Consider the following 22,396-nt stretch of genomic DNA (forward strand, 5'->3'; position numbering starts at 1 on the left):
AAGAAAAAAAATTAAAAAAGGAAACATCCTTGTTAACTGCAGCAAGTTTTGCTCTTTTGGGCAGTGATGGTGAAAGTTAATGTGACTGGGACTATGGATGGGTGTTATACAGTTGTCACAAACAGGTAATGTTGTACAAGTGATCCAGCATAACATTCCAGAGCCAACTGTTCTACGTTAGCAGGGAAGGTGGGCCAAATTCATCCACTCTGCAACTCATGGCCTTTTTGTCTCCAGATTTTCCATTTATTTTTTATATCTGCCAAGAGGGTAGTTTAGAGAACATTACATTGTCATAACATTGTATTCCACTAGCAATATTCTTTAATTGTAGTAATAATACATAATCAGCCATATACGTGTGAATTAATATATTACCCGTGCAGCTTCAGCACTAACTTCTGTTACACCCAAGACCAGTCATGCTTGGCTGCCTCATGACCTGGGTTTCCAGGCATGAATTTCTTTCTGTTAAATGATTGGGGTGTATGTTATTTTTATGACAGAAGTCAATGATGTTTCTGTCAGAAACATGGAGTTTTACTGTGAAATCTCTAAATTTTATACGAGATTTTCAGAGGGCTGAAGAGCCTGGCGTTGCAGCGCATTAATGGGCTGGCAAAGGGTGAGGTCTTGGGATGCTCACCAACACAGATGAGTTTAGGGACACCTAAAACTACCACTCTCACTGTCTCTAGCTGCATGTGCAGAGTCTGCTGAAGATTTTACTGTGACTTCTTTTCCTGAGGGCACTTGGATGTGTGGGAGAAGGCATTGCCCTCTAAGCAGAGGAAAGCAACTTTTGAAAGGGAAGGAAGGACTCAGAGTCAAAAAATGTGGGGTTTTGGTAAAACCCGTCTTCTGCAGTAGTGGTTAGGCAGTGATTAAAAGCCAAGTGAGGGAGCTTCTCAGCTGGCCTTGGGGCAGGGCAGCTTTAGCCAGTGCCAGCTACTGACGAAAGTGTGTGTGATTTAATACAGTGTTCCACATCCCACCCCCCATTTACTGTCCCCCACCCATCAGAGTTAGGCCTATAGGAGCTAAACCTCATGGCAGAGTCCCACCCATCAGAGTTACAGACTTGCCTCCAAAGCCACTCTGAACCAGCTGAAAAAGGCCAGTGGAGTCAAGTAAGGGTAAAAATGGTACAAAGGAAAACATGCTGTGATACACACTTGTTCTAGAAGGGTAGGTAATACTGGTGGCAGGAGGAAGCAAAAGCCAAACAGTGAAGATCAATAATTTTGTCTGTGTCTGCACAAGCTTTGAATGACATCTGCTTAATGACAGTGCAACTCGATTTGCAAACTCCTATTTTTAATTGCTACAAATGGCAAGCAGAATAAATGGCTGGCTTTTTGCTGTGTTTTGCAAAGGTGAAATGTGGGACTGTGGAAGGGGGTGACATTGGTGAATGGACTAATTTCGAAATTATAAAGAAAAATGAACAGGGAAGGAAAAGAGAGGGAATTGGAAGAAATGGAGCAAGAAGAACATTATTTTGTGTAAATTAAATTTAAATAAAGAAGGATGACACTGGCTCTGAAGTATTTTAAGGCCAACAGTAATAAGAGTATTATATATAACACGACTACCCCATGACTATCAGGTGCACCTTTTTTTTTCTAATAATGAGGATGCTGATGTGCATTTGTCAAGAAGACAAATAAACATCCTTTTTTTATTGACCAAAATGGCAACCTTAGTCACTTAACATCTTCACAGTTCACCTGCATCAAGGGGAGGAACTGTGAAATCTGTCCAAAAAGTGCGAGAAAAAGCCTCAGAAATATTTCTGAAGTCTTTCAATGCTCCTTAAATAGCTGGGCAGAGCTGAGGATTCTTTTACATTCCTTGCTGTTTTCAGATTGCTGGGGAAGTTGATTTCTTCTACTCCAGTCTTCTACTCCAGTCTAATCAAGCTCAACAGGACTTGCAGGGAAACCCCATCTGAACAGTGATAGCCATAAAAGAAAACTGCAAGCTGTCTCTGCCTGCAGATTTTCCATGGATGGCACAAATGGGATGGGTGGGCTCCTCCCAAGGGCTGGGAGACATTGTCACCTCAGAAAGGGAAGAAAGAATATGGGAATATTCAATCACATGCATAAAATTTGGCAACGTTGCAGTGAAGGGCAGGTGCAAGGCAAAACAGGTAGTAGCCACACAGGCAATTGGTTTGTAAAATGGAAAACAGGCAAAATCTTACCTCTGGTCTCCTGCAAGCTAGCATAGTGGGCTTCAGGGATGATACAGTAAGATATTATTAGCTTTCTGTAATGAGAATAGCAGTGAAAGGATGATTTGTAACTCTAAGGAAAACTGTACAACTTACTGTCACAGGATGTTGAAGTCAACAGTATACATTTGTTCAAAAGTATTCAGACTTGTTCAGTCACATTCAGTTATTATCAAATATGACAGTTTGGACATAACTGCCTTGCCAGAGAGTGAGTGAACATTGTCTAATGTTCATTGTCAGATGTGAGGCATTTCGTACTGGCCCCTTCCCTCACACATGTTCCCTGTGGCTTGTCCAATAGGTAAGAGCAGAGCCAGGATGCTGGGCTAGGTGAAGCTCTAGTCTGACCTTCTCTGGCCTCTCTCCTGTTCTTAGGAGGATAAGTCCAGGCTAAAGATATAGAACGGCTGCATGGCAGCCTACACGCATTGCAGTAAATGCCATGCTAATCATGTACTCAGATGCTGAGAAGTAGCTGCCCTTCAGCTCTCCTGCAGTCTAAGCAGAGAAAATACATCAGCCAGAAGACCACAGAGGTGCATCCCCAGAGGTACAAATCCTTATCACAGAGGCAGAGTTATTAGCTGTTCCCTTGTCTGCCCTTGAGGGAGCATGTGTGAGTCCCCAGCCCCTCAAAGCCTTCCCTCCATGCTCAGTGTCCTGAAGCATGAACAGCCCTGAGCAACTTCAATTAGGCAACTCACAGTCCATAACATGAACAGAGCAAGCTTTTCTGAGTCCAGGGCTTAAAGCTGCAGTCTAGCTCAAAAAGTATTTACTTGCACTGTACAATCCTTAACATATTTTCCTATAGGGGTAGTACTGACTTTTGGCTAGAACATACAATGATTGTTATACTCACCATTGATTTTTCCCATTCCAGGGAGACAGTTACCTCCTGCATTCCACCCAGAAGGAGGAGAAGTATTTTCATATTTTTCATATGACAAACTGTTTCCAGACAAGTGCAGATATTTGACTGAAAATTAAATGGAAGCAGCAACTTTCACTAGGGGTTAAACTTGAGACAGAGACAGAGAGAGAGAGAGAGAGGAAAAAAGTTCCTTTCAATCATCCTTTCCTGTTTGGGGAGCCCTGTGTACTTTCCAGTAGATGCCTGTGTAGATGGATTGAATCTAAGTCTGCAGGCCATCAGCACACTGCAGTCCATGGTCAACGGATCCATGCTCACAGGTTTTGGAAGCACTACCAGCAGCATCCTCAGCACCTGCCTGGCATACAGGGAGACACATTCCCTGGCAGCAGGAATGCTGAGCACCAGGGCTGGCCCAGGAGGTTACTGTCTGCCCTTCCTGCAAGTTTCTACTTCTGTAGAAAAAATGGGTGCATTGGTTTTTAACAACCCTCGGACTGTGATTTGCAGAATTGCTTTCAGAGTCTGTGTCAACATTCAGCACCATCGCTGCCCTGGGCACAGAGAAGCCCTTTGGCTGGGCACAGAGAAATCCTTTGGCTGAGCACTGTGCCAGGCTTTGCAGAAAAACACTTATTCTTGTGCCCCCTGTAACTGCTGGAGGAACCCTCCTTCACTGGTCAAAGGTGAAAGTTTGGAAGTAGGAGAAGCAAATGATGGATGCAGACACTCAGCAGGGAGGGGAAAGAGAAGCAGGAAAGAGGACTGGAAGCTGGAGTGAGATACTATTGCCCTCTGTCGATCAATCCAGTAACTGAACTCAAGGGAGACAGAATAACTGAAAAGGAACGGATGAAGCTGGTAAAAACCAACAGGGACACTCTGCCTATGAGAAAACTTAAGCTGCAAATCAGGGAAAGATTCCTGAAAAAGTAAAGCTGGGAAACGGGATTTAAAGGGAAGAGCAGGGACAACATTTTACTACAATTAGGGTGAGATTTATTGCATTCTGCAGTGCTTATCATGGTAGCCAGTAGTTACAGCAGACAATTTTGATACCTATGCACAAGATCTTTCACAAACCCCTGTGTTGTTACAAAACAGATGAATCCTCTAGCAACCAAAGGGTTACAAATGTACAGAGCAGAAGCTTTCATCAAAAACATGTTGTCAGGAAACTATCTGCTGCTGCGAGAGGAATTCTTTGATGGTATGTAATATTTTGGATATAAAGGAGAGTTTCAAGGTGTCTGAGGGGAATCCAGAACATGGCAAAATTTCCAAAATGAGATGCAGTCTTGCCAGCAAGTGTCTGCTCTGCCCCTGAAACTCTGATGCTGAAAACAACTTGAGGAAAAGAGGATAAATTTAATATGGATTGGTGCATATATGTTGCTTTTGTTTATTAGAAGGTGAAATTAGTTGAATAAGTTTTTGTCTGTTATGAGTATTTATGTGCATGGGTGGAAACAAGCAGTTTCTTGAGCTTTCTTGTTAGTTACTGCTCAAACCCACCCACAGTTTTAGCAAACTGCACACAAGGTCAACAAAGCAGCAAGCAAACAGGTAAAAGAGGGGTCAATGCATGGCTACAGCTAAAAGTAAAAAAGCACAACACAAGATGTTGAAACTTGTCTGAGGTGCATCCAGAGTGAGACTGCAGGCAAGGAGCTGGGACTCAAGGACAGACCTGCCACCCAGCCGGGAAGGGGAGAGTCCTGAGGCTGCTGTCACCAAATTCCTCTGGAGTTGGTTGCAGAGGTCTGTGCTGTAGAACAACAGCAATGGAAACAGACTGATCTCCAGATTGTCTGACCTACTTAATAATTCTTACTCATATTCTGTGCTGTATGTTGGGGTGGTCCCTGTCACCATCTAAGTACTGTCCTTTCTCTCAGAAGCACTGAACTGAATAGGGAATTGCAGTCTGGCCATGCTGTTTTCAGTTCTGCTTTCACTTCTTGTAGCTTCCTCATGCAAACATCGACAGGAAGGCATCATGATGGGTAAGAGCTTCAAGCTGTCCCATGTGAATTCATAATTTTCTTTTTTATTTCAGTTTATCATTTTTGTTATGTACATGTACTGCACTTGCATGTTTTCAAACATTCACCCTGTCTCCTCCATGCTTCCAGGCAGCCTTTCCCCTCCCCTCCTAATTCTAGCAACTCTCTTGTGCTACAGACTCATTCAGAAATGACAGAGCATTGTCATCATTCAAGGAACACTTCAGAAATGATTTTTAGAAGCTTATTTCATAAGACAAAAAGTCAAGAAGTGAGCTACTTATCCATGATTACTTCAGTAATTACTCATTCTAATATTATTGGAGTGAGGTGCTAGAAGATTAGCAAAGGCCAACAATTATACTCAAAGAGTTAAAAATAATCCAAGCATCAAATGTACTATAGGTTTATTTAAGTCCCATCACAGTATAGGATATGGGGCAACTTTTAAGAGTGAGGTTTAACTTTCTGGTTAAAACACCAGGAAGTAGATAAATCTTCATTTTTCTAGCCACATCTACACCATCTCTTGGTAGTGGCCACCTGTGAGATGCAGGAAGTCTGTGAGGGAGGGAATGGCAGGCTGGGCAGCTGTGTATGCAGCTGTCCTGAAGACATACATGGCTTAGCTTCCATCCTCATCAAGCAGGAGTAGCCCTTCCTACACTTCTCCTGCCCTACCCTAATTGTAGAAACATACCTGAGATGTGCCTTACTACGGATGGACTCCCTGGCAAATGTCTTACTGGGAAATGCAGGGGTAAATAGCAGCAGATGTTTACCTCCATGCATCAGGAAAAGATGTGCAAGTCTTCAGAAAGGGCTTCCTGCTGAAGAACCTCTTGTGACATGGATTTGGTGCTTCCTGATGAGCCCTGGGGCTGAAAGGAAAATAAGTAGGTCCCTCAGCAGCTTCTGGGCTTGGGGCAATGCCTGCCAGCTGAATAGGACATGGAAGCAGAAAATGGCCCTAGGGAGCAGGGAATCTCCTGCCCATCTTGGCCAGGGAGCTGTAGCCCTGTCTGGGCAGATTCTGGGCCCTGGCTCATAACCATGGTGCCTCTCACAGGGCCCTGCCAACCCTGCAAGGGCTGCCCAGGGCTCTGCCCCACCATCATCTCTCCTCTCTGCCTCTGCTACCGACAACATGGATTTGGGGATTATGGAACTGTGAAGCTTGGCTTCTTACTTGGCTCCTTAGGATAGATGATAAAAAGGTACCGGAAAAAAAACATCTACTTGTTACAGCAGGCCCTGTGTCAGGCCCAATTATTGCTGCTGGCAGGGCCCCCAGGCCCCTTCTCCTCTCAGCCATCCAAAGGTAAGGCTGCTGCTTCCTTTCCATTTTCTCTTTGCTTGCCATTTGGGTTCTCCTTCCATTAAAGAGTGGGTAGGGATGTATGGAAAATTAAAATGTGTTACTACTTACTCCCCTACTGAACCACTTGCTTCCCTGAGGGTTATCTGCTTCTCACTCTACCTAGTGACAAGGGTGCATTGTGCCTAGCTTTCATTAATCTCCATCCCACACAAACCTTCCTGCTCAGGAAGGTTATCAAAATTAAAATACCAGACTTTTGTGTGAAACTGTTTCCTTAGCCATTATAACACCAAGAATTATGAGAGATGAAAGAAAGGGGGAGATTGGTGAGGGGTGGGGGAGGGAGGGACAAGAATTTTTTTTCACAGGAAGGGAGAAGAGAATTTTTTTAAATACAAAAGCATGGTGATAAAATCATAGAATTAATGAAGTGAAAGAGCTCAAGGTCAGTGCAGTATCCAAAGATACTTTAAGCACAGTTTCTATCTTGGTTTCTTACAAAAACAACCCAAGTTTGTGTATGTCTTTTTGCTTTACCATTTTACCCTCCATGACTTTCAAACAGTCAAATCTCAGAGAGGACTGGTGGCTCCTAAGTAAATTAATTTCTTCCCTTTTCATAAAATAGCCACTGGCAGAGATATGGGACCAGGCTCAAGCAGTTGCATTGTTTCTCTACCCACTTCCAGTGCTCATAGATACAAGTGTGAAATTGTGCACAGCACCACCCCACGTTTTACCACCAACTCTGCTGTGGAAAGAAAGCTGCAAGGGAAAGTGGGGCTCATTTTATAGCAACTAAGATTAGTCCTAATTAAAGGAGCCACTAAGTGCTGAAGGGCAACGACTGTCTTGTTGAAAAAAAATGGCTCAAGCAACAGAAATACATCATTGGAAAGTCATACAGTCAATAGGATTGTTTGGGTTGGAAGGGACCTTAAAGATCATTCAGTTCCAACCCCCCTGCAATGGACAGGGACACTTCCACTAGGTCAGGTCGCTCAGAGCTCCATCCAGCCTGGCCTTGTCCGTGTGCTTTATTCCTTCTGCAGCTCACAGAGCGACTGTGAACAGCTCTGAAGAACTGAGCTTGGAAATGGGAAACATTCATAGGGATGAATGGCTCTGGGAAAATGAAATCTCCTCCTCCACAGACCGTGTTTGGTCTGTGTTTTTGTTCACAGATGGATCAGCACTGGAGAGCAGATGTGCTGGGGTGGAAACTGGCAAGGGCTGGAGGGAGGCAGTGGGCTTGCTGTGTGCTGCCCCTGCTGCCCTGCTCCCCTCCTGGTGACACTGGGAGCTGGGTCCCCAGGCTCCTGCCAGTGCATGCCAAAGGCAGTCTCTTTCCAAACAGGAAATGGTCAGGCCTTGGAACAGTGCCTGTGCAGGGGCAGTGCCAAAAGTAGCAACAGAAAGCATGTGTTTGACAGATTATGAATAATTTATTCTGGTGACAGTGATTCCCATAGGTGACATCACTTTTGGGTGCATTAGGATGCTGAGCATCCTTTGGGGGATATTATGAGTTGGATGACCCAGGGAAACCAAAGATGTTAATGCATAATTTATTTTATGGGGGAAAAAGGAGACTAGAGCAGCCCACAAAATCCTTAACATATCCCATTTCTTTAGTTGTGTCTCCCTCAAAAGGGTGTTCCAGCAGAGGCATTATATTCTTATATAAAAATATCAACTTTCTACATGGAACATTTTTCTCTGTGAGTAAAATCCAAATTCATTATACCTTTAATTAAAAACTCAATCTTTTTTAATTATTATAGCTCATTGAATCAGGAGTCTACAAATAACAGGTCAATCAGAAAATAGAAACACAAAAGGTGAAACAGATCACTGAGCTTCATTCAGCAACTGGAAAACAGCTTGAATCTTCATGTTCAAAGAATTCCTCTGAAGTTCAAGCCTGTAAAAATCACACTTTCTCTCCTAACCCCTACAGCAGCAGCATGTCCTGCAAGAGTATCTCTCTCTGCAGACTGGATTTGTTGGTGATACTATCTGCAGTGCCTGGCTTTTTGCTGCTTTCTGAGGCTGAAAACCCTTTTTGATGCCAGCCTTTCTCTCATTTTTAGTGGATATTCTTTGCTCTCATTTCTCTGAGTGAGTTTCTTTTGTTCCACCTCTCTTCCCCTTTGGTTTTGTTCCTCTCCTTTCTCCCCTAAATTGCACAGCTTTCTAGCAGCTTTTATCTTCTGTTCCTTTCTTTCTTACAGAATTTGAGTGAAAATGAATAAAGCACCTCTTAAGGGAACAGGTTGCATGAAAAGTTTATTTTTGCAATTGGATTAACTCTTTGATTGTCAGCTATACCTCTATATAGCATTCAGGCTAATGAGAATCATTTTTTTCTTTACTTAGGTCTGTTGGCTTTGGTAGACATGATTCAAAGTTTCTTCTTGCCTTCATTGCAAACAGAGTATTTTCCCAAAAACACATCAGTGGAAGCATTGCACTAAGTCTTCACATATGGATCATATATGATATGTGATATATCATAATAACATTATTTCAGTATTCTATGGGACTTCACTAGCTTTATTTTTATATGCTACTCAACTGGAAGAGTCAAGAACTGAAGCTTCTTGCTGGTCTCCTTGGGACCACCGTTGTATTTTGATTTGGCAAACTGTATTAAAAGTGTCACTTAAACCTCCATTGAAAGAAAACTTCTGCTAGGTCAGAAACAGAACGTACAGAAACACTTCAGAAGTGTTGCTCATCATGGACCTGCATATCATGGGCAGTACATGGAAACTCCCTCCTTCGACCCCTGTCCAGAGGAGCCTCTTTGGATGGCAGCTTTGTTAGGCAAGGAAGGCTGGCACTAAGGACAGCTGTGTAATCTGAACTCAGACCCTCCCACTCATTATGCTGCAGTCACTGAGTCCGTGGTCAGCCACAGGTCTGTAGGAAAAAGCAGGGACCAGAGGGGTAACCAGGCTGTCAGGTATGTGCAACAGAAGCTGCAGAAGCCCCAGAGACTGGAGCTGTGCCCAACAGGATGAGGAAGAACAGCCAGACTGAAGTTGTTCACACCTCTGCAGTGGACTTGTACATTGGTAGCAGTTACACAATTTCAGACAAGCATCTGGTCTTATCAGGGAAGCATTAGCTACCACATAGCAAGAAAGAGATGATGTCTATATTTCTGAGCCCTGAGAGTATGTCTGTTTGTCTTGTAGACTTCTGTTATTTCCTGACATGCAACTCACAAAGAGTGTGAGCCAACATAACCCAGAAGCAAAATCTATAGAGATATATCTGTATACATGTTATTAAGCATCAAAAGTAAAGTTAGACTGGAAAGAACCCAAATAAAATGCATTGTGGTTGAATAATTAATAGAAGTAATAATGAGTAAAGTAATTCTGATTACTTTTTTTCTTTCACAAAGCTCTTATTATGCAGTGTGAGAAGGATCAGAGAACTAGAAAATGATCAGAGAACTAGAAAACACGAGCTACAAAGAAAGATTGAGCTAATTGGTACTGTGCAATCTATGTGTCACCCTGATTTTCAAGAGTTTTCTAAAGCCTTCTGAGTTTACATTCTTGTAGAGAAATTTCCCACACAACTTTCTGTAAACAACCTATTGTTTTGCATTCTTTCATAGAGGCGGAGAAATTTAATGTACAGGTAGTTTGTCCAGTGTCGTTGGAGAGGTGGCACGTTCACCCTCCAATCCACTGGCACCTTTTGAGAACTATAAAAGATTGGAGTCAGAGAAAATAAATTAGTCGCTTCATCGTGACCAAGGCTGTGGTGCGTAGTTTTTCCTTGTGTCATCTGGTGACATCTATGGAAGAGAAAATGAAGCAGAGACATGATAATGGTTTTCAAATACAGAAAAGGTTGCTGAAAAGAAGGGAGGCTTATGTTTTCTGCATCCATGATGAATAAGACAGAAACCAGCAGGCCTTATCTGCAGCAAAAAAAGATTCTGGTGAGATTGCAGAATTGACTCAGTTAAGGGCAGTAAAGACAGCGAATAGCCCACTTGGGGAAGGTCCATCTGTGGGGTTCTTAAAGAGGAAGCTAGAGAAATATCCATCAGGGTATCTGGCCTGCTCTGTGAGACATTTTAAGGTCCTTTCCAGCTCTATTCTATGATTCTACTCATTACATGTATTTATGGTGATTGTTTATATGACAGAAAGCCTGTCTCACCACGTCACACTTAACTGAACATTCTGTCATTGGCATCTGTCAGAAAAGTATCAAGCTGATTGGTCCCTTCAAGAACTGATCACAATGCAAGGATTAACATTGCTGAATGTTTTTTAATTCATCATATGTGTCAGGCCTTGCTTCAGTGTAAACTCGTAGGACAATACTGTGAGTGCGTAATGCACGATACGCACATCATGTATAGGAGCCTCATAAACCAGAGCCTGGAATAAGAAAGCACATTAATAATATGTCAGGCATCTCAGAATTATGGGACAATTCAAGAACTTGCTGTCAGGGGCATTTTAGATAAAGACAGTACCATAATTTCAGTTGAGAACATCAGGAATCAATGTGCAAACATATTTAATAGTAGAGTTACCCTGCTACCAAAGGATGACCATTGGGGCACCAGGTACAGGCAGCTTTCTGTACTGTACTGTACTGTGGGGTTCAAGTGAGGTCTGTCAGCCTTCTGCAAGATCACACAACAGTTTTATACATGGAGATTGTGAGAAATTTCATGACCAGTTAAAGTACAAGAATTACAAACCATGGAGGACAGTTGCTATGTTCACATCAGTTATTTTAAACTCTCATAGATATTTAATTTTGAAGCTTTGAATTCTCCTTTGAAGGAATCAGTGTTTCTTTGCAGACTCTCTAAGTGACTTGGGAGCCTAAATTAGCTCTTAAGTTATATAGTATCAGAGCCTCCCTGTGTAATTATCCTGGTATTTGTCCTTAACACTATGTTTAACTTCCTGACTGGTGAGCAATAATTTACTGAATCCAGAACTGGTGATCCTTGAATTCAGACAAAGTTGCAGCAATAGCTGGATTTCAGTGACATGGCTCATAGCCAGTTTCTGGTCAGATCAGTGAGGCTCCTAGCTGAAAATCTAGAGTGAAGTTGGCCTCTTGCAGTGCAGTGACAGCTTGCTCAGGGGAGAAGCTCGCAGAAGGAATATTAACCAGTTATAAAACCCGACTTTCTGCCCAGTCTTGATTTACTTGCATGGGAGATCATATACATATACATATACATATGTAAATACGACATATAAAGTATTTGAGCTACCTGCCATGCAGTGTGCACCTGGTTTGTGACAGACAGGTAGTCTTTGCAACTGCAAGCTCATTAGAGATTTACAAGCAGGCCACTGACTGACTGGCTGCAGGGCTGTAAACTCTTGTTTCTCAAAAGAAAAAAATCAGAGAAGAAAGAAGTGTTTCTGAGTTTCACACAGCGCCTATCTAGAAAAGCCACATGCATGCTTGATAAACTGCACAGTGAGTCCTTGCAGTCAACTCATCCCTCCTTAAACATGATGGGTAATGAAATGCTATGGTGGGACAACTGTCCAAGAGCCTTTTTGGAGCAGACTCATTTGGCAGTGATTCTTCACAAGTAAACACCATGTAAAAGCCCAACAAGCAGAAATGAGTGCATGAGATGTGCATATTATCCTCTCATCTCTTGCTGATTTACAGCACTTCACAGTCATTCTAGCAAAGATACCCACAGCTTCAATGTCTTATGCAGGAAAACTTCCTAGGCAGAAATTTCTACCCTGAGGTTTAAAGCACACCATAAGCCTGCATCTGTTCTGCATGGATGCAAGAGTGAGGTTCCCTCAGACAAACGTTTTTGCAAGCTATTTTAAGAGTCCCAGTTTTCAGACAGCAAATAAGCTGGTTTTTAAATTACATTAGCAGACACATCAATTAGTATGTGCTTAAAGTTAACCCTTTTTTAATCCTTAATTAGTGTCTTTTCTTTCCTATTTTTTGATAGCTACATCACATTCCTGAAGTGTAAATGGAAGATTTGTACTGATTTCAGTGGGATCTCAATTGCACCTCTGCTTGCTTTATTTTTAGCCATGTCAACATTAGCTTTAATATCTTTGAATAGTGTGTGTGCCAACACTTGCTTCCATTTTATATCCCCTCTCTGATTGACCTACATGGGGATTTGCTGTCATCTGTGGGTAACTGATGGGCCTTGCAACAAAATTATATCCCCTGGCTCTTAACTGTCAAGAAGCTTTATTTCCCCCCCTCATTATTTGAAGGGTTTCCAATTCAGGCAACAAAGTAATTAAGGACACCGGATTTAACACTGACTGTAACAGGACTATCCATCCAAATTCGACTTACATTACCTAATTTTGATTTTTCCCTGCAGAACATTTACAAGGCCAGGCAGGTGTATTATCTCTGCATACCATTCATTATCAAGCATGACTGGAACAGGTGGCAGCATACTGATGTGTGTTTAATGGAACAGACGTTCAAATGCATATTTCAAAACTGGGAAAATTATTTCCTTTGTAATGCTGTCAAAACATGAGCAGTGACAATTTCAGGAATATGCTACATCATCCTAAACTGTGTCTCACTTTAATATCTAGCAGCTGTCAACCAGTGTTTTACTTTTCAGATTTCTGTGGTCTTCACTGATGCCTTGCTGTCTGTGCTTGGAAAAATTACATGAGTGGTTTCAGTGTGTAACTTACTTGTTTTGATCCAATAGCATGCAGCCCTGCCTGGACTGAATGACCCCTGCCTGACCGTTGCCTTAACCTTCTGAACCTTTCGATCTACCAGCATTCGAAGTCAGTGGCAACTGTATTTATATCCTAAGCTCAGAACCCTGACCTGGAAGTCATCCTTGTGCCAACTGCTTCTGCATATCTGGGGAGACCACCCGCTTTCAGAGGCAGTCCAGATGGCTGCAGCTGTGGATGGGAACAATCACTGTGTCACTTCTCCCAACTGGGGAACCACGCAGTTCCTGTGCCTTTTCAGAAAAGTGTCCTTCTCCTAGCTGCACGCCTTCCTTCTCCTAGGACAAACATGGAAAAGACTAGAGGGTTGCACAAGAAGTGAAAGTTTATTAACACTGTTGGCATTAAGTGTGCTTAGATATTTAACCCAAGTGCTGGTAGCCCAGTTCTCTCCATAATCGGAGGAGGGAGGTGTGCACTTTCAATGTGGAGCATTAAGGGGAAATGCCCAAAGTGCCCTTTAGTACATGATTTCCACACTCAGAGCTCTAGCTTGCACTCAGTGCTCATGATGCCTGAGTCTCTAATACTGCAGACTCAGATCCAATTTTCAGCTGCAACAAGCTAAAACCCTCAGAGAGTCTCATTGGTTTCAGCAGAATTCTTTGACTGTGTAATGCAAAGGCTGAGTCCTTTCTTTAAAAAAAAGCACAACTAATTTTGGTCTATTTAAATTCACAGTCCTTCATGCTCCTGAGAGTCATAGGAAACTGTTTTCACAGAAAGGGATGAACAACAGCCTGATGGAGATCACACTGAAGTCAATGACCACCTTTGTGCCTTACTGTTACAGGCAACTGCAAGTTTCTGGCTGACTTGACACCACAAATAAGGTGTTTTATTTGATTATCACTGTTTTAGAAGCATAAGGAATTTTTTATTTCCCTGAAAACCAAAAATAGGTGAAATTATAAATATTGTATAAGCCAGTTTTCATAATGGTAATATTGAGAACTGTTTAAATGAGCCAAGGTATTTGTAGTAACCGACCTAATTCGTGAAATGAGGGGATATTTTTAAAAAGAAATTTAATTAAACATAGTTAGGAGATGTATATTTAGCCAGTGTCAGATATTTCAGAAATTGAGTTATTTTTAATTCTATATTTTAAGTACTTCTTGATTCCTTTGAACTCTATTGTCAAATATATAGAATGTTAATTAAGAAATTTCCTTCCAAATCAGGTCACAGAGTTAAAACAACACAACTTATAAAATAATATCCACCAACATAGACTCCTCACAGCTCTGAAATCTTAATGCCACAGAATATTGACAATAATTTAAACTATATTTAATCCTTCTCTTGTGACTTTCTTTTTGCCTAAAATGTTCCCACCCATCAACATATTCACTAGATGGCAGGTGTTCAAACATAGTGTCAAAACATGGTACAAATTTATTTTAGCCCAGCTAAAATGGAAAGTATAGGAATTTCAGGCACTTTGAGGCAATGGACCAATAAAATGTCTCAAGAAGAATCAGTGACCATCGGGCCAGGTGTGAAATGCATGTACCAAACATTCCAAATACATAAAGGAAATGGCTTCAACTGACTGAGATTTTATTACATGGTAATGGAGGCATCTCTATTGTGATTATTGTTGTTATTGTTGTTGCTGTTTTGGCTTTTATGGGATTTTGGGAAGGGTTTTTTGCTTTTGTAAGCTGGATATTAGTAAAGACAAAACATATTTTTTATTCAGTGCAAACACTGAACAACTGTCTCATACAGATGTGCTACTATTTCCAGCTAGCTATATACCTGAAGGAGCCTAATCTGGGCAGGCTGACAGAGTTTAGCACCTATTTCCTCTACAGCTGTTACACATCAAAACTTCTGATCTTTAACTTCATGTCTAAACACAAATGCTCTCAGCTGGTTCAAGATATTCAGCTGTAATGCTTTTTCAAAAATGGTCAAAAATAAAATGGAAGAAATGCAGCAGAATGTTAACTTAGTAAGAGAAATGCTTGGTCAGATCCCTTTTTTTCACACTACACGTCCAGCATAATGTCAGCTGCTTCTTTGAAATTCTCCTAGAATCAGGAATGGTACAGAGATTATACCAAGAGAAAGAGTTAAGAAATATTAATGGCATTTGACAAAAAACCTTTTTATAATTGTTTATACCAGCTTCAAAATTAATAAAGACATTGACTTATTAATAAATGCCAATTAACTTTAATCATCTGACCATTGACATAAATAATCTTGTTTTTCACAGATATGAAAAAGAAAAAACAAGAGGTCGAGAATTAATGAATTCTTTCTGTGCAACTTCTCAATAATCTTTGGAAACTCATAAGCAATTGGGAGAAAAACTTTTTAGTTCATTCCTTTCTCTTTAGAATTACTCTAATGCTCTGGACACACTTAGGATTTGGATGATGTCCTCGCCTCAAGCTTCATGCAGACCATAGAGCCCCTCCTTTGAAAACTGCTCTGTCTTTTGGACATTTGTCTTTCTGCTGGCTTGCATGGGCTTCTACCCAAAGAAAAGTCTGACAAAGCCTGGAGTGATTGCCATCAATTACTGGAAATTTATGCAGCAACCAAACTGTGTCAGCAAACACCCATGCAATAATTCTTTAATCCTGACTCAGTCATTCTCTAGGAAGGTCACAATTATAAGCAGTTGACTGTAATGTGTGTGCTTTATTTTCTCCATGGCTAATTCATTAGCTAAGATGTCCACCTTTACTTACTACACTGTTGTGGGATTGGTTGGTTCCTGGGAAGCACAGGTCTGACCCCATGTGCTGAACATGAGGCTTACACAGATGATTTTTTGCAGTGTTGGCTGCCCAAATGTTGCTGGCTGCTTGCTTACTGCAAGTTGCTTGTCTCTGTTCCTTGATCACAATGTACCTGCCAGGTGATAAACTGATTTAAGAGGCCATATTGCATGACTCCAGAGTATCCACAAAATCTCTTAAAAAAAAAAAAAAAAAAAAAAAAAAAAAAAAAAAAAAGAAAACCTCACACACCACCTCTTACCTGCCAAAAAAAGACTCAATTAGGCCCAAAAGAGCCAAACAGACAAAAAGCAAAGTTGACCATGAAGGACCCAGCCATAAAAAGCATAAGATGAGAGATACTGATAAACCTCAAGTTGGAAATCCCAATTAAAGGCTGCATCACACTCACTGACAGTATGCCATAAATTTCACTGTCCATATGGCACAGCAAAGAAACTTCATGTTCTGTAAACCAAGTAACTTATGAAGTGGGGTAGAAGTAGGCACCAGTCAAACAAACCTGACACAGGCACAGTATGAAGGGGAGTCTGGACTGTGAGGTCCAGAAGGTCATATAAAGCAGAGAAACTGGTTCCCTCTGGCTGTGTAAAGGTCTGTGAGGCACTGACTCTTGGTCTCTAAGATCCTGCTTAGGTTCACTCAGAAACACTGCCTTCAGAGGGGTCACTTTTGGTTCAAGATACAAGTAGGTGTTTTTAGGGAAGGGCAGCATTGTGATGTGAAGGGTGGCTGGACCCTCCCCTCCTCTGCCTTGCCTTTAACCAAACCTGCATTTTCCAGCTGGAACGTCTGTGAACAGGACCCCTTCTCCCTGGCTTTGCTGCTTCCCTTACTGAAAGAGGCCATAAGAGCACTCAGCTCACACAGATGAAACCTAAATTTAGAAGAGCACAGTCTGTCAGACCAAATAAAACCAGAGGCTGTCTCAGTGCATAAGTGCAGCTGTACCTTTGCCCAATTTACAGGACATTTTGAAATGTACTTAAGTAATAGTCTTTTTCACTGCCGTCAGTTATAATGGTCATTAAAGTGCTCTGCATCAGCTTGATGTGCTCATGAGCCTGAATAGTAGCAATTTATTACCCACGGGGCCATGCAGCTTCAATCTCCAGTGGCACAATGAGTTTTCTTTCATTACTATAGAGACATTTCAGTGCGTTCATTCACCTTCCCTGAAGACAGCCAGAGTGCCCCAGCGAGAATTAAGCACACAAATTTTCCACACTGTCTGATACACCTACCAATTTTTCCACTGCTATTCTGTAGGATTTAGAAACCATTTTCTGAAAAAAAAAAAAAATTCTGAAACCTGACAGTTTTGTCAAGGGCTGACTCACTCCTTCACTACAGCTTCCTGCCCCCGACAAGCTGGATAACCCAGAGGTTCAGTTCTGTCTTTCCTCATGGAAACAAACCCAAGAAGGATACTCTGGAAAGCAAACATCTCTTATATTCCCTGAGTGAGATAAGGGTCACCAATGAATCCCGTAGAGCAGCTTCTTACCCAAGAGATACATGTCTTTTGACATTGTTGATGACTCAGGCCTCCCTAAAAGCAATGCTAAATGGTTCCTGCAGTCTCATAGACAATACCAGCATACCAAGTGCTGGTATGACATGCTTTTCTCAGTCATCCACTTTTTTTTTTAAAAACTCTGCCTACATTTGAACTATTAAGACACATTCTGACTGTAGACAAAATATAAACAGATTTATTTTCTTTAGTCAGCCTATTCCATAATCAAAATCATATTGCTCCATTTTTAAGCTTTTCAAGCAAAATATGGAGTACATGAGGCTCACCAGTAGTATTCCCAAAGATTCATAGATCCTTCCAACAAATCAGTGAATACCTGAGTGACTTATGAAAAGGGAAAATAGTTTCAAGACCATTGCAACTCATTGGAGTTTTATTCTTTAGGACTGAGAGTTGACTGAATAATGAGTCAGTCATAAAGTTTGTGGCCTGTGCTAAAATCAGACAGGGATGAGTTGCCTGCTCTAATGTGCTCATTAGGGACAGAGTAAGTACATCCTGGTATGCTTGAATAGAACAATTATTTTCTGCTGCAATTGAAATGAATTATCAAATGCCAAGTAAAAGGCTCTGTTCTGAGTCACCATTCATCAGGAAAGATTTATTCACAGCATTATAAACGCTTGCAGGATCAAACGTTAGGACTGCATTATTTGTGCCAGCAATCAACGCTTGCAGCTCTTTCACACACCTAAATGAAATTTGCTTTCATCTTTCCTGCCAGGACTCAGAATACACTTCAAATTATTGTTATCAAGATGTAAGTACGGTACTGTTATAAATAGAGGCGAATAATTTGTTCAGCCTTTCAAGAGTCAATCAGAAATTTATTGATTACAGCAAGCGATGGCAAGCAAACAGCGCTGGGTGCAGCCGGGGAGTCTCCGCTCCGCCTACGGCTCACCCCGTTTCCCCCTTCCCGCAGTCTTTTTATACTCTCTTTCTTCCGTGTCCGCATTATCTCTGGGTGTACTCTGTGCTTACGCCCTCTGTTGCTAGGGGGTCGTCTTCTACTCTCTGGTGGTCGTTTGACGAAGGCTCCTCTCTTCTTCCTTGGTGAAAGTCCACGGCCCTGTAATGGTCTTTTCCACATAAGGTTATATGTTATATGCACCTAAGTTCTAATTACACAACTAGCTTAAGTAATCAACATATTAGCTAGTTTCTGTCTGGCAGTTTTCTGTTATCTTACACAAGGCTTCTCCTTTGATTTTCTGTTATCTACACAAGGCTTCTCCTTTCTGTCTTGATGAACAAAGAGTCTTCTCTAACTTATCACAATCCCCCCTTTTCTTTTTCTTTATTTTGTTCATCAAACTTTTTTAATTATTTTAACAGTGTTATAAAATGGGGGGTTTAACATCAAAACAAAGCTAACAATGTTCTGTAATCTGGGGTTAGGTATGCTCCCTCTACTAGCTTCTAAAGGGTGTTAAATCGAGAATCCTTGCTAGTGGGTATTATTGTCTGGTTATCACTAGTTGAATTTTCTATTCCTGAGTTACTTTGATTACTGATTATTTCAACATAACCTGGCTCTCTATTTTTGGCTATTACTGGGTTAGGGCCTACTGGCCGGGTATCTGGTGGGATAGGCTCCTTCTTACTGGGTTTTATGTACCGAAAACCCCATGTTCGTTGACAATTCCCTTGATTGACTATGCCGCCCGACCAGTCCTTCTGTGGAGCTTTACAGCCGTGGGGTCCCTAAGAAACAGTAAGCCATTGATCTCCTTCTACTGACCAATCTGATGCTATTGTTTCACAGCCCCAGTACCCACAGAAGTATTCCCCGGGGTAATTGCAACATCCCTTTCCTGGATTTGATGCTGGACACATCGGTGGGGGCCAATATGCATAATGACAATGTAAAACTAGGAGATCTGGACAATATCTGAGTTTGAATTTCCTTCCTATCTATTCAGGTTAATATCTATTTAAAGGGTTGATGTGAAAATTGAGAATATCTTCCTGGTAATAACATAATCAGAATTACAATAACGATAACTTGCCAAGGAGGATGGAGTCCTGGTTTTGTACTTAACTCAATTTCCTACCATTTCCCTTTTAGCTTGTTGCCCTTTTTGTTTACCCAGGGTGGTTGAGTCGGTACCTTTTGGGGAGATTATCAATACCCAGTCGGTAATATTTGGAGTATCTCTGCATTATTCCACTTGGGATTGGAAAGAGCCTGGTTCTTTCCCCTCTGCCTCGCCCGCCGACTCGGGTGCTTCGAGCCGCTGGGATTACCATCTTCTCGGCAGCAGCGGTACTCTCCAGCGCATCCATTCCCTTTTCCCCTTCTAGCCTTATACTGCTCCCAGTTCTTATCCTTGACCGGGGATGAGTCACACGGGATTTCTTTCAGCTCTTTCCGACAACACCGGTTTACAATATGGGCAACAAGGGGGTGCAGGTTCATTCAGGTGGAAACAAAAATTCTCAGGGTTAACCCCTTTTCTGTAAACCTCCCACCACTCTTCTGATTTGAACCTTACCCACTTATTCTCCAATTCCCCTAACTCTAATATGATTCTTGTTAATCCTCGCTCTAGCTTGTAGCAGCTGGAGCAAATCCCAGTAGGTGGCTTTCCTTTGCGGCAATGGACTCACCACCGTTCTTGGCAAGTTTTACAAACAAAGCACACAAAAGGATAACAATCACAATGTATTTCTTTACACACTACTCCATAATCATCGGCCAAGAGGTAAGTGTATCTTTTCTGTTCCCCTTCTTGGTCTATCTGGATTACCCACACTGAGTCCAACAGTTTTTCTTCAAGGTGACCTTCAGGTTTCCGGGTTGGCTTGTTACTCTCTAATGGTCAGCTGTAGTCCTTTTGTCTACCGGATCGTAACCTGTGTCTGTGGGTCACACTAGGGGAGTACAGTGAGGCTGCCTAACAGGGCAGGATGCATACATATACTTTTACTTGTCCCCATTCACTTAACTTTATTTTTCACTTACTCTCACGCACAACAAAACAATCACAACAACAAGGTACCTTTTATTTTTCAACACACTTTTTACACTTTTAGGTTTTCCCTGGCCAGTCTCAGTGTTCTTGGACACCCCTCAATCCAGCTGTGTTGTTCCCAACTCCAGATCTTCTCAGATTTATCTTCAAACCGGCAAAATTTTTATTCAATTCTGGGTGCTCTCGAATATTAATATCTCAACCGAGCAAAACTCAATTCTGGGTGCTCTCAGAATGTTAATCCCTCAACCCAGCAGGTTTGAATCAACCCTGGATGCTCTTGGAACATTAATCCCTCAATCCAGCAGGTTTGACTCAACCCTGGATGCACTTGGAACATTAATCCCTCAATCCAGCAGGTTTAATCAACCCTGGATGCTCTTGGAACATTAATCCCGCAATCCAGCAGGTTTGAATCAACCCTGGATGCTCTTGGAATATTAATCCCTCAATCCAGCAGGTTTGAATCAACCCTGGATGCTCTTGGAACATTAATCCCGCAATCCAGCAGGTTTGAATCAACCCTGGATGCTCTTGGAACATTAATCCCTCAATCCAGCAGGTTTGAATCAACCCTGGATGCTCTTGGAACATTAATCCCTCAATCCAGCAGGTTTGAATCAACCCTGGATGCTCTTGGAATATTAATCCCTCAATCCAGCAGGTTTGAATCAACCCTGGATGCTCTTGAACATTAGTCCCTCAATCCAGCAGGTTTAAAGCAACCCTGGATGCTCTTGGAATATTAATCCCTCAATCCAGCAGGTTTAATCAACCCTGGATGTTCTTGGGCATTCTTATCCCTCAATCCAGCAGAATTTTTAGGGGCCCCTCCTACACATTTTACCTTTTATTTTTCCCCAATAGATTATGCCAAGAAAACCCTCTTTTTACCTTTTAATTAATTTTTTTTCTAATTAATTACCTTTTATTCCCCCCACTCACCAAGGGGTCCCACTCTTTCTCTGAGACCCAGACCCGGGGGGGGGGTTCTCTCACTCTTTTTATCACTCTCTTCGTCTCTTTACTGGCCGCTTTTCTCGTGAAAAAGACGGAAACGCAGCATGGGAGACTACCGCTCTCGCTTAGCAGGTCTGGGGTAACCAGCCCGCCTCTCATTCACACACATTCATCCTCCCTTTATCCGCCCTGTAATGCAAAGGATCTCCCAGTGACAGCTTTTAACACTGAAGGGCAGTGCTATTGTATAACAAACACTTAACTCTTAGCCCAGCCGGGCTCGCTGGCTACTTTTGCAAGCTTTTTACCAACTAGCGATGCTTGTAAGCAGTGCTTGTAACTCCTAGCTTGTACCACGCTCCCACTAGCTGCGCTATCAGCTAGCGGCGTTCAAAACAGCTCCTCAAACCGCGGCTTGTGCCCGCGCTCCCGCTGCGCTATCAGCTGGGCTGCGCCTAAAGCACCTTTGCAAGCCCTGACTTAAGCCCCGCGCCGCGCTGCCCCCGCTCGCCAGGGACAGCCCGTGGCACGCATGCGCACCACCCGCTCCATCAGGTAGTGTAGCATACGCTCTCCGGCACCGCCGCGCCGCGTCTCTGTATCTTAGTAAAGCCGCACCGCGCTTCACACACACGCACACACACACACACACACACACGTCCGGATGTAACAGACACACCACACCGAAACTGGGACACAACACACTGCAATCGGGACACAACACACAACACACTGAAATCGCGATTTCTCCCTCCCCGAGCCGCGCTATCAGCTGGGGAGGTCCTCCCGCCTTTTCCTAGTCTGGCTTCTAGTTACCCGCTGGTTATTCCCCTGGAGCTCAACATTCACCTCATTCTCACCTCACCCCCCTCCGAACCGGGGCAGAGGGACGTTGTGGTGAATGTGGAGGTAGGGGTGGAGGGGGAGGAGGTATGTAGGGTGGAGGGGTGGAATC

General features: G+C 42.4%; 2 long non-coding RNA genes across 2 annotated transcripts; one reads left to right on the forward strand and one right to left on the reverse strand.

The window, feature by feature from the left end:
- Window positions 1–1,761: 1,761 nt before the first annotated feature.
- On the reverse strand, window positions 1,762–6,130 carry LOC128784220 (uncharacterized). The gene is made up of 4 exons (XR_008429403.1): window positions 5,905–6,130; window positions 3,105–3,221; window positions 2,210–2,274; window positions 1,762–2,064 (listed from the first exon to the last, which is right to left on the reverse strand). It is a non-coding gene; the product is annotated as an uncharacterized LOC128784220 (long non-coding RNA).
- A 6-nt stretch (window positions 6,131–6,136) lies between these two features.
- On the forward strand, window positions 6,137–15,796 carry LOC128784221 (uncharacterized). The gene is made up of 3 exons (XR_008429404.1): window positions 6,137–6,443; window positions 13,886–14,037; window positions 15,432–15,796. It is a non-coding gene; the product is annotated as an uncharacterized LOC128784221 (long non-coding RNA).
- Window positions 15,797–22,396: the final 6,600 nt, after the last annotated feature.

The sequence above is a fragment of the Vidua chalybeata genome, chromosome 2 (genome assembly GCF_026979565.1).
Source record: "Vidua chalybeata isolate OUT-0048 chromosome 2, bVidCha1 merged haplotype, whole genome shotgun sequence".
NCBI lineage: Eukaryota > Metazoa > Chordata > Aves > Passeriformes > Viduidae > Vidua > Vidua chalybeata.